At 45.0% G+C, this 12,443-nt stretch overlaps 1 pseudogene; it reads left to right on the top strand.

The window, feature by feature from the left end:
- The first annotated feature begins 9,612 nt into the window (after positions 1-9,612).
- LOC129694799 (U2 spliceosomal RNA) lies at positions 9,613-9,716 on the top strand (annotated as a pseudogene).
- The last annotated feature ends 2,727 nt before the right edge of the window (positions 9,717-12,443 follow it).

Consider the following 12,443-nt stretch of genomic DNA (forward strand, 5'->3'; position numbering starts at 1 on the left):
CTCGACCGGAAAATCAACCTATACCCGTCCACTGATACTCTCCTCCGCCAAGTGGAGCTGGTCCTTACCCTCTATAAATTAATGTTTGAATCTTCCTAATTCCTTCAAATACAAGACGTGGTTATAGGCACACGCATGGGCCGCTGCTACGATTGTCTCTTTGTCGGGTACGTAGAAAAATCCTTCTTCGAGGCGTACCAGGGCCCCATCCCTATGTACCACATACAGTTAAAATGAGATATATCAAAGAAACACCTTAGTCGGCATTGAAGAAATGGGCTGAAAAAGACTGCATGCCTGATGGTTCGATGGCACCTTAACATAAAGAAGGCAAAAATATCACCAGGGCGGTGGTGGGAAAACATAGTTAAAGCAACGTAAGAGGAATTTTCGCGTCTCACTTCATACCTTTCTACGCGATAAAACGACCTGACAAAAATGAATTAATAGCAGTACCTGGGAAATATTTTAAACGCTGTGCTGCTCAACATACGTGAGAATTAGAAAGCACTTAACGAACAGACACTGAGCGCTCGGTCCGAACGGTCAATTTTCTATGGTCGAATATGTTCACTTTCACGCAGACTGCAAACTCCAGGTGACTGTATGATACGGACCTCCTCTGTTCTTCACGGGCGATTGCAATTTTGAATATGATATATTGATGACATTACGGGCCAATGAAGACAGTACACATTTATTTTATTGAAAACCATGACAGGCGTCTAACGAGCTACACCACTAAAACTTTCCAAAAGACTTGCCGGCAGCATGAGCTCTCCCATTCCTGGCAAGCATTCAACTTAGTTTAGCAAGCTAAAGATATTGGGTTCATTTGATGAGGCCACCTGCTGCGCATCATATCACTTAATTTTCATCTAAGCGAAATGTCATGTTAAAATTAATATTGATCTTAAAAATCGTCTCGTTTAACGTAAGTCAAATATTGCGCAATACGACCTGACATTTCCCTGTAAGAAGGTGTCAATCAACATGAAGCCCGCGTGTACCGAACCTACGCTGCGGAGAGAAATTAATTGCACACTAAAGCAATGAGTAACAGTTTTGTACAATAGATCGTTGCCTCACCAGAAAATGTGATTTGCACCCATTTACCACATTGCGAGAATATTCTATCCTGTACTTGCAGCGGTTGGTATCCCTGGTAAGATACTTGAGCTGGCTCCGATAGATTACGTTGTTTCTTTTGTTGAAAGTGCTGCAAAGTAGCATAACCGCCTTGATATGCAGCTCAGATTCTGCTTCAGCTGGTGAGTGTCTCTAGAATTTTCAGGATTCAAGATTCTACCTTGTTTCATGCTCAGTTATTTTGTCAGTTGCATCAACTAAGTTATTCCTGATATTAACATATTCCTCTTGCATTGTCAGCTTATATTCGTTTCAGTATGAACCTGCATCACCAGAGTTATCCAACTCTATACACATTCCTCACCGTCGCCACGGCTTTTTTTAAATAACGTGTCATTGTATTTCCCACACGGATGTAATTTCGAACAAAGACACGAAATCAGAACTAATTTTCTATTAGTCTAAATGCCATTTCAAGGTGTGCAATAACATCAAACTTCGCTCTGTTGTTCCAGTTAGTTGTTTTTCTGCCAGTTTTATTTTTAAAGCAGTGGTTTCCAGGTCAAATAGGTTACACCCTGAGAAACACAATGTGTCTTTCTCTTAGAGTAAACATTAATACTACTTTTTTTTAAGGCAAACCATGAATCATGCCTCGGTAACTGTGGAGGTGGGTCCTGGGCTTCACGTGCTCAGCTCCAAACTGGCGCAAGATAGCCGGCACAATTGTAACTGCTGTCCCAGGTGTCTTCGAGTCAAGCTGAGCAGCGGAGCGCGGACGTCTTGGAAATCCGCTCTCAGATTCTCGCCCACCTAGAACTACAAAACATCAGGAAAATAATAGAACCATTCCTTGTATGTTTCCCGCGCGGAACTAAAGTAAAATGGATCAAGTTTGATGCAGGTGGACTTTTACTTATACTCATAACTTTTTATTTTTCTTAACTACTTGCAGTCAATTCAATTGCGATCGCAATACTCTCTCGCGGACAATGCGGACTGTCCAAGTGCATCACCCTTTACCTGATGGGAATGGCAACAGCCGATCTGATGGTGGTTTGTGTTGTTGCTATAGTGGAACAGACTAATTATATCTATGCTTATGCTGATTTCGTGCTCATTATTCCGTTATGCTCTCTGACAAATGTACTGAGGGTTATAACCATGGATTGTTCTGTATGGCTTACGGTCAGTTTTACCTTTGATCGCTTTATTGCAATTTGTTGTCAAAAGTTGCGTGAACGGTACTGCAAAGAGAGAACTGCAACTGTGGTCATGGTGACTGTGGTTGTTGTCAGCTGCGCCAGGGGCGTTCCCTTTTACTTCGTGATGGAGTCTGATGTCATAATTGACAAGGTGCCATGGGGCTGCGTCTTAACAACGGATTACCTTACTTCATCTTTCTGGAAAGGATTCGAGATACTGGATAGTATCTTCACACCTTTACTACCAATATGTTTAATTCTGCTCTTCAATGGATTAACGATCAAAAATATCATAGCGTACAGATGAAATGGCACACTGTGGAGCAGTACTGGTGGAGTGACACACTGTGGGGCAGTATAGATGGAATGACACACTGTGGGGCATTATAGATGGAATGACGCACTGTGGGGCATTATAGATGGAATGACGCACTGTGGGGCAGTATAGATGGAATGACACACTGTGGGGCATTATAGATGGAATGACACACTGTGGGGCATTATAGATGGAATGACGCACTGTGGGGCATTATAGATGGAATGACGCACTGTGGGGCATTATAGATGGAATGACACACTGTGGGGCAGTATAGATGGAATGACACACTGTGGGGCAGTACTGGTGGAGTGACGCCCTGTGTGGTAGTACAGATGGAATGACGCACTGTGGGGCATTATAGATGGAATGACACACTGTGGGGCAGTATAGATGGAATGACGCACTGTGGGGCATTATAATAATAATAATAATAACTTTATTTGTTAAGCACCTTAAAAACAACCAAAGCTGACCAAAGTGCTGTACAGAAAAAAGAAAACAAGCAAGACATCATAAAACAGGCAGAACAACAGAACATACAACTAACACGAGGCGCATAAATTACATACAAAAATCCAAACAATAAATTAAAAAACATAAAACACAAGTACAAACAACGCAGCAAAACCAAGCAAATAAAGTTAATAAACAATTCGACACCTCACTGGTCTACAAAGGCCATGGAGAATAGATATGTCTTCAGGAGTGATTTAAAAACAGCTAGAGAAGGGGCCTGTTTAACGTGCAGAGGCAATTCATTCCACAATCTCGGAGCCGATACAGCAAAGGCACGGTCCCCTCTGAGCTTCCGCTTAGTCTTTGGCTCAATCAGGAGCAGCTGATCATCTGACCTGAGAGAGCGGGAGGGCGAATAAGGGTGAAGAAGCTCAGATAGGTAGGACGGGGCAAGACCACTTAGGGATTTAAAAGTAAATAAAAGAATTTTAAAACGAATCCTATACTGAATAGGCAGCCAGTGGAGAGAGGCCAAAAGGTGAGAAACATGATCATGCTTTCGTGTGCCTGTCAAGAGACGAACAGCTGCATTCTGTACCATCTGGAGACGGGCGATGGAGGACCGACTAACCCCCAGATACAGTGCATTGCAGTAATCCAGCCGGGTGGTAACAAAGGCATGGATTACCGTCTCAAAGTGCTTCCTTGACAAAATCGGCTTTATTTTTGCCAGCTGCCTCAGATGGAAAAAACCAGATTTAACAACAGCCCTTACCTGACAGTCAAATCTAAGCTCAGGGTCCACTTTAATCCCCAGGTTCGTGATGTTAGGTTTGAGATATGCAGACAAAGAGCCTAGATCAACAGGGGGGGGGCCCAGAGGTGCCACCAAAGATCATTACCTCCGTCTTGTCATCATTAAATTTTAAAAAGTTCAGTGACATCCAGGCCTTTATGTCACTGAGACACTCAAGCAAGAGGCCGACAGAGTGTACACCCCCCTTTCCCAGAGGCACATAAAGCTGACTGTCATCAGCATAAAAGTGGAATGAAATCCCGTGCTTCCTAAGGATGGAACCGAGTGGGAGCAAATAGAGTGAAAAGAGGAGAGGGCCAAGAACTGAGCCCTGTGGGACCCCACACGAGAGAGGAGCTGAGGAGGATACAGAGTCCCCAAGGCTGACACAAAAAGTTCGATCAGCCAAGTACGACCTGAACCACTCCAGTGCTATGCCCCTGATACCCACCCACTGCTCCAAACGGGAGATCAAAATTTCATGATCCACTGTGTCAAAGGCAGCTGACAAATCTAAAAGCACGAGGACAACACAGTCACCTTGATCAGTAGCCAAAAAAATATCATTAAAAACCCTCAAAAGGGCCGATTCTGTGCTGTGCCGGGACTTAAAACCGGACTGGAAAACCTCCAAAACGTCATGTTCCTCCAAAAAGGCCATCAATTGCCTGTGCACGATCCTCTCTAGGACTTTTGATAAAAAAGGCAGTTTGGAGATAGGCCTGAAATTCCCAAGAACTGCAGGGTCAAGAGCAGGTTTCTTAATCAGGGGTTGTACTACTGCATGTTTAAAAAGTGCAGGAACAACACCTGAGGACAAACTGCTATTAACGACAGCGATAACAGATGGTCCTACAGTGGGCAACACCTCCTTAAACAGCCGAGGAGGAACAGCATCATTCGGAGAACCTGAGGGCTTTGAACGACCAACAATCTCATGCAAAAAGGAGAGAGACACCGGCTTAAAATGATCAAATACAGCCGTGCATGGAACAGATACCGAGGGGTCATAAGCAGATGGTGGGATTAGAGCTCTAAGCATAGCGACCTTATCAACAAAAAAGCGGAGGAAGTTCTCACACACAGCAGGGGACGCCTCCATACAGACTGCCTGCGGGGCATTAAGAACTGTGTTAATGGTGTTAAACAAAACACGAGGGCTGCGGCAGTCAGAGAGGATAATACCTGAGAAATGTTTCCTCTTAGCAGCTTTCACAACTTTCTGATAATGACACCAACTCTCCCTCAACATTTGAAATGACACCTGCAGTTTGTCTTTCTTCCACTTCCGCTCAGCTCTACGACACTCGCGCCTGACAGCACGAGTCGTGTCATTATAGATGGAATGACGCACTGTGGGGCATTATAGATGGAATGACACACTGTGGAGCAGGACTAGTGGAGTGACACACTGTGGGGCATTATAGATGGAATGACACACTGTGGGGTAGTATAGATGGAATGACGCACTGTGGGTCATTATAGATGGAATGTTACACTGTGGAGCAGTACTGGTGGAGTGACACACTGTGGGGTAGTACAGATTGAGTGACACAGTATAACATATAACATATAACATATAAAAATATAACAATTACAGCACGGAAACAGGCCATTTCGGCCCTACAAGTCCGTGCCGAACACTTATTTCCCCCCAGTCCCATCTACCTGCGATCAGACCATAACCCTCGATTCAGTTCCCATCCATAATCCTATCCAATTTATTTCTAAATGATAAAATGGAATGATAAATTTAGATGATAAAACTATGCTGCATACTGCTGGAATGACACTGGATAGTATCTTCACACCTTTATTACCAATCTGTTTAATTCTGCTCTTCAATGGATTAACGATCAAAAATATCATAGCGTCAAATAAAGTCCGCAGAGAAGTTCGGAACAGCAGCGACGCCAAGGATGATGCCGAAGCGGTGAACAGGAGAACGTCAATGTGTTTGTTGTTCGTAATTTCATTTTACTTTGGATTCCTTATGTAGTCGTTCCAATGACTTGGCAGGTGCAAAATTATTCGTATACAGACCGGTATTTGAATAGCCCGACATATATCCTACAACAGTTCGGATTTATGTTACAAATACTCAGTATGTGCACCAACACGTGTATCTACACACTTACACAGAGACAATTCAGAGCGGAGCTGAGGAATGGACTGAAGTATCTGTTTCAATTAAAAGGAACATTTCATAGTTAAAGTGTACGTTTAACTGCAAGTTACTTGAATTTAAAAATAAATGTTATTATGCTCCCGCGGGCCTATCAGTGTGGCGTTAATTTATAATTGATATCGTCGAATAAAACGGATGCCAACAGATCCTTTCGTACAACACCGGCCTGCTGAACCTGATCGTTACTAAACCTATCCCACTCCATCTACTCAGCCTGTCCCACTCCCCTATTCCTTCGCAATGCATCAGTCGAACTCACATGTAAGCGATGTCATTATATCACATTATTTGGTAATTTATTCCACAGAATAATTAATATGCATGACAAACAACAAAGGAGGCATCACATTCCCTGTGGCTCTCCAGTAGTTACTGGTCTCCATTCTGGAAAGCAATTCTCCACAACCACCAAGCTAATTCGGTATCCAATTTGTTGTCCAACAGTGAATCCCCTGTATTTTAACATACTGTAGAAGCGTATATTATCAAATGTCTTCCTAATGTTCACACTGTGTGTTCCTCACGCCAACTCCCCCCACACCCCTAATGTATTTATCAGACCGTAACGAAACAATCATATTGTTGAGACTAAATCGTCCACGAAAAATCCATTGAAAATATCGCTAGTCAAATGTGCGTTTCAAAGTGTCCCTAAGCAGACCATGATTTTCAAATACAAATAAATCGCCTTCTTTATAATCATCCCCAGTATCTTTCAAGTCATTAATTCAGGTTCAGTTGTCAGTAAATCCATGATTTGAGATTGCAACCCTTGTTAAATGAATGTGCAGTATGTGATGTTCTCGTCTTCAAATACCATCCCCGTGGCGAAGAGAGGTAGATGATTTTCCCCACGACCTCGGTGGTCTCCACGATTGCTGCCCAAGTCCACTAATTTACACCAGGTCAGTTCATGATCTTTATCAAATGTTATGCGCTTAACAACACCATCACGCCCTTCACCGCCACGTTGATATGCTTCAGTGCATAACTTTTTTGCGTTACAGAAATCAACGGCATTCGTATACTTTTCCACGGTAAATACAACATTTTATAAAATGAATGGACCTTTGGAAATGTGTTTTATTCATCCGATGCATAATTAATCTATTCGAATTTAATGCTAAATTCAAACATTGCGCCAAAGAACGCAGCGCTGACAATTGATTATCGCAGTAATATAATTCCGCAGCAAAGGGTTATTGATGCCTGGGACACGAGTGCAATCTTTCTGTGGTAACTGTAGAATTTGGCACAACTTTTTTCAAAACTGGTGTCAGTCAAAGTGAATTGGAATTCTATGTTTTACATAGAAACAGGGGGGAAATGTCGACTCGAGCTTCCTCAGCGAGAAATCCCTCTCCATCGAAAACACAAATGAATTACACAATAACTTGTAAAAGAAAACGTCGTCTGTCGCGAAAGTGGTTCAACTTTACAGATTATCTTGCTGTAGCGCATGGGAGGATGCTGGTTTCTGGAATGTGGTCGGCAGTGATAACCGATGTTCGTTATTGCAATATGATATTACTGGATTAAAGCTGCAGCGAAGCGAGTTTACCTCCAGGGCACCATGAATCAGAGCCGAAAATAGTGTCTGAAAGATGTGCACAACCGCGCCTCCCGTTCATTTTCTTTGCCTGTTCTTCCATTCGCGCCTTCCTTCACCCTTTAAGTTTTCCCCCCAAAAATGAAGACATTCTTTGAACTAATTACCTATATCGATGTGTTTCAAGAATATCAACACTTTAGAAATAAAATAGGAGATGGACACAAAACGCAGGAGTTACTGATTGCGTCTGGAAGCATCTTTCGAGAGAAAGAATGGGTAAAGTTGCGAAACGCTTCTTCAGACTGAATAAATTATCCGGAGAAAAGTCTCGACCCGAAACGTCACCCCTTCCTTCTCTCCAGAGATAGAGTCTGTCCCGCTGAGTTACTCCAGCTTTTCCAGTCTATCTTCAATCTATCTTTAGAAATAACTTCCATTTGACTAAATATGGAAATATGGACAATCAAACCGATACCATAGATCTGACCATGGTACTTTGACCATTAGCAAATTTGCAGATGACATAAAGCTGGGTGGCAGCGTGAACTGTGAGGAGGATGTTATGAGAATGCAAGGTGACTTGGACAGTTTGGGGGACCGGGCAGATGCATGGCAGATAAAGTTTAATGTGGACACATTTGAGGTTATCTACTTTGGTAGCAAAACAGGAAGGCAGATTACTATCCAAATGGCGTCAAGTTAGGAAAAGGGGAAGTACAACGGGATCTGGTGGGTCCTTGTTCATCAATCTGTGAAAGTAAGCATGCAGGTACAGCAGGAAGTGAAGAAAGCGATGTCATGTTGGCCTTTAGAACAAGAGGAGTCGATTAAAGGAGCAAATAGGTCATTCGGCCGTTGTACAGAGCCCTAGTGAGACCACACCTGGATTTTACTTCGGAGTCACGTGAGTGACTTCGTGAAGAACCCGCTTACAACGCATGCGTGTCATTACGCTAACGCATTGCAACTCGTCATTGTCGAGAGGAAGGACGTTCCTCCCAAACGGCGGGGTTTTCGAACCTGCAAAAGTAATGTAAGTGGACATCGTTCTTTACTTACCTTTTTTCTACAGAAGGCTGTTGGAAGCTGGCGGGGGAGAAGTCTGCAAGCGCCGACAAGGACAGCAGGCAGCCAGCAACGGCCGGTGGCACGACAGTCTCCCTTAGCGGGAGTTCGTGCGACTTTAGCTCCGGGAAGAAAATACCGACAAGGGAGCACTCCGGAGCCGACACAGCCCCAAAGACCGACGCTACATGGGCCTGGGGCTGTGGAACAGGTAAGAACATTCCTTACCTTTTCTTATTCTTTCCAGGAAGGCTGACGAGCTGCCGTTTCTACAGCAGCAGTCAGCCAGCAACGGAAGTCGGCACCACTGTCTCCCATAACGGGAACGAGTGCCAACTTCACCCCATACGGGATGGAGGGAAAAAACAGAGCCAACAACCCACAAAACAGTGGGTTGTATTAGTGCTCTGGCATTTTTTTTAAATTAGCGGGTCCCTAGGAACAGAAGGACCAGCCCCGTGAACACCGGGGTCGGTCCGAGCGGCTCGAACCCGACACGGAGGGAACGACGTTCACCAGGGGAAAAAAATTAAAAGTCGGGAACAGCAGGTAAGAGACTCTGCGTTTCCTTCCACTTACCCTTTAGGTGCAGATAGACCGCGGAGTGCAGGCAGCCGGCAGGAGAACAGCAACGGCAGCCAGCAGCGGCAGCGGCAGCGGCAGGAGCAGCAGCGGCAGCCGACAACGGCAGGAGCAGCAAAGGCACTTCGACTCCCGGAGGGGAAAACACCTGTGCCCGACTTCGCTCCCGCAACAGGGGGCAAATTCATTTCTGGGGCAGTATGCCAGTCTCGCTTTGGAAGCGAGTCTGGCTTGAAGCAGCGCTAACGGCTAGCGCCGAGGCCAAGGACATTGCAGTGCAGTTGACTGGCTGCAATCCACCGTGAGGGACCAGTAATGTGAGTACCGGGGTCGGTCCCAACGGCTTTTTTATTTAAAGTGATCGCTTCTTGGCCTTTTGGCTAAGATCAACTATAGTAGCTGTTTATTATCAGTTTTAAATCTGATACGTCCCTTATCTAAGGACCATATAAGCAGGAGTCCCCAGAACTGAGGGCATTAGAGTGGGGTTGACCGGCTGAAACGACCGCGAGGGACCAGTACCGTGAGTACCGGGGTCGGTCCCAGCGGTCTGAGATAAACGAGCAGCCAGGAGCGCTGAGAGCGTTGGAGCCGGGTTAAAGAAATGGACTAGGTGGAATCAACTGTGCCAGATGTCCTCCACACCGGCCATATCCACTCCACGGAAGGAAGGACAAAGCTGGAGAAGGAGGGCCGTGGAGCAGCGGGCAGCCAGCAGCACTTGAATCAACCGTAGTGGGATCAGCTGTGCCCAATGTCGGGCCTGCACTGGCCAGAGCCATGCGGCCGAGCGGTAAGGCTAGACACAAATCAAACAAGGTAGTGGACTCAGAAGGGTCCGACTTTGCATAACCGCCGGCGACCAGCGCCCGAGAGCGCTGGAGGAGGAAGAAGTGGTGTATGGAGCCTTCCTCCAACGTGATAAACCCGCAGCAGTACCTTTTTTGAGGGCTGCACAGTGCTTCTACCCCATCAGAGGGGAGCACTGCGGGTCAGTTCTGGGCTGACCTGCAAGTGGGGTCCGCAAAAAGACAAGTGGGCAGGAGGTAAGCCCCACATGGGTACCCCGTGCGGGACCCTAGAGATCTCTAACTCTATAAAAAAAGAGTAGGCAGGACCCTGATGGGCCAGAGCCTGGTAAAACAGCGTCCCATGATCCTAACACAGCAGGAACTCTGCTGGACATGGTGGCTGATTGCTTTAACCAAGTCAAACATGGGTAGACTTGGATCCAGGATGGCAATAGTATTACTATATGCCTGGCCACAAACGCCAACAAGAAATATTTATAGAGACTGGCCAGACATCTGCCACCTGGCAACGGTGAGGCATTACAGGTGCCCAGTGTAAACCAATGCATTGGGCAGCATATGGGGACGAACATCAGGAACCAGGACCTCAAGATCCAGAGAACCTTAAAGGGATTGACGGAAGGCATCATAGCATACACCCGCACCCTGGACTAAACGTAGGTAACCAAAGACCATCAAGAAGCACTAGCTCTGTTTAGTAATATGCAATATGACCTGAACTACATGTGGAAGGCTGCCATTCAGCCAGCACTCGGATCCCAAAAAAGCTACCATTTGCAAACAAAGAACCGTGTGTGGACGAAGCCAAGACAATGGGGCTCATCAAGGCCAGCGCAAGGGCCTATTTTGGAGCATGATACCAGCCACAGGCAAGGCCATAAAAAATGTGGCTCATACCAGTGGCAGTGCCAGAAATCAATATAACCAGCAGGATACTTTTTTAGGGTATGACCAGGGCGGCCACCCTGGAAGATGCGGAAGCCTCAACCTCCCACGCAACCCCGAACAAGAGATATCAAACCAGAACCTCCTTTTCAAAAAACCAAGGAAATAACACAACCACCGGTAACCATGGAGGTAGGTGGGTGTGGTTTCTTCTGTTAAAAAGGAACATACGATGGTGGGGGAGGGGAGGTTGCAACACTTCAGTTATGTATGGTATATAATCACTACAGATTCATATAATCTCAGCAGTATTCAGAGTTATCTGATAGGATTTACTCATCCCAATAACCCCAGTACAACATACAGCAGAATGGCATTTTGTACTTACATAAACCAAACAATCTAAAAACCCACATGGTGCTACAAAAATTGTACACAAAAGGTGTGATTGAGCATACTTTTCATGGAACATTAGAATTTGTATCAAACATATTTATTAAAAATAAAATAGAGTGGGGTTGCAGGATTATCATTGATTTTTCAACCCTAAACACAATCGTTCAAGATATTCATTTTAAGATGGATACTCTTATTACTGATAAAGACTTGGTGTCAGATGGGTTTTTCTATATGGCAGGCATTGACTTAAAAGAGGAGCAAACATCAGCCCCAATATTATTTACTAAAATTCTAAAACCAGCTTGGTATTGTTATGTAAACAAAGTCATAGGGTGATGTATTTCCCCCGTTCTGCCCCATCAATGGGGTTCTAGGGAAAATTCAACTAGACTCGGCATCTGCAATTCTCAGAGTACCCGACTGGCCTACTAAATCATGGTATTCAGTCATACAGGGGATGGTGTTAGAACCATGTTCCCTCATGAACATAGCCAAATTTATTAATTCATCCAGTGACTGGGGCAGTCATCCATGCCATAAGACTATGGATTTATTGATTTGTAGAGTCTAAAAGACCCACTACACGGCATGGGGCTGTCAGACAGGACGATGAATCTCATCTCATCTGCACTGTCAACACGGAAGCAGTACCTTGGACACATCAAGAAATGGGGCATATACTGCTTGGACGACAACCTCGACCAAAAGGCCAAGAACATTCTGGCCGTATTGGAATTTTAACAAGCCTCCATTATGATAATCGATGGAGCTGCAGTGCCATCAATAGTGCCAGAAGTGCACTCTCCAATTACCTATTACAAGGAACGGAGCGGCACACGGTGGGAACGCACCCCCTGGTAAGAAAACCAGGTACTCCGAAATCTGGGAAGTGGGTGTTGTTCTACACATGCTGACGAGCTGGTAGCCCATAACAGCATTGTCACTTCAGTAAAGGACCATGAAGATGGTTATGCTCATGGTGTTATTTACCGCACAACGAGTCCAGCCATTAAGCAAACTGAGCCTGGACTCCCTGATCATCTCACCCGAGAAACTGGTGTTTGTCATACAGGATTTAATAAAAGAAAACAGACC

This window comes from Leucoraja erinacea, unplaced genomic scaffold (genome assembly GCF_028641065.1).
Source record: "Leucoraja erinacea ecotype New England unplaced genomic scaffold, Leri_hhj_1 Leri_802S, whole genome shotgun sequence".
NCBI lineage: Eukaryota > Metazoa > Chordata > Chondrichthyes > Rajiformes > Rajidae > Leucoraja > Leucoraja erinaceus.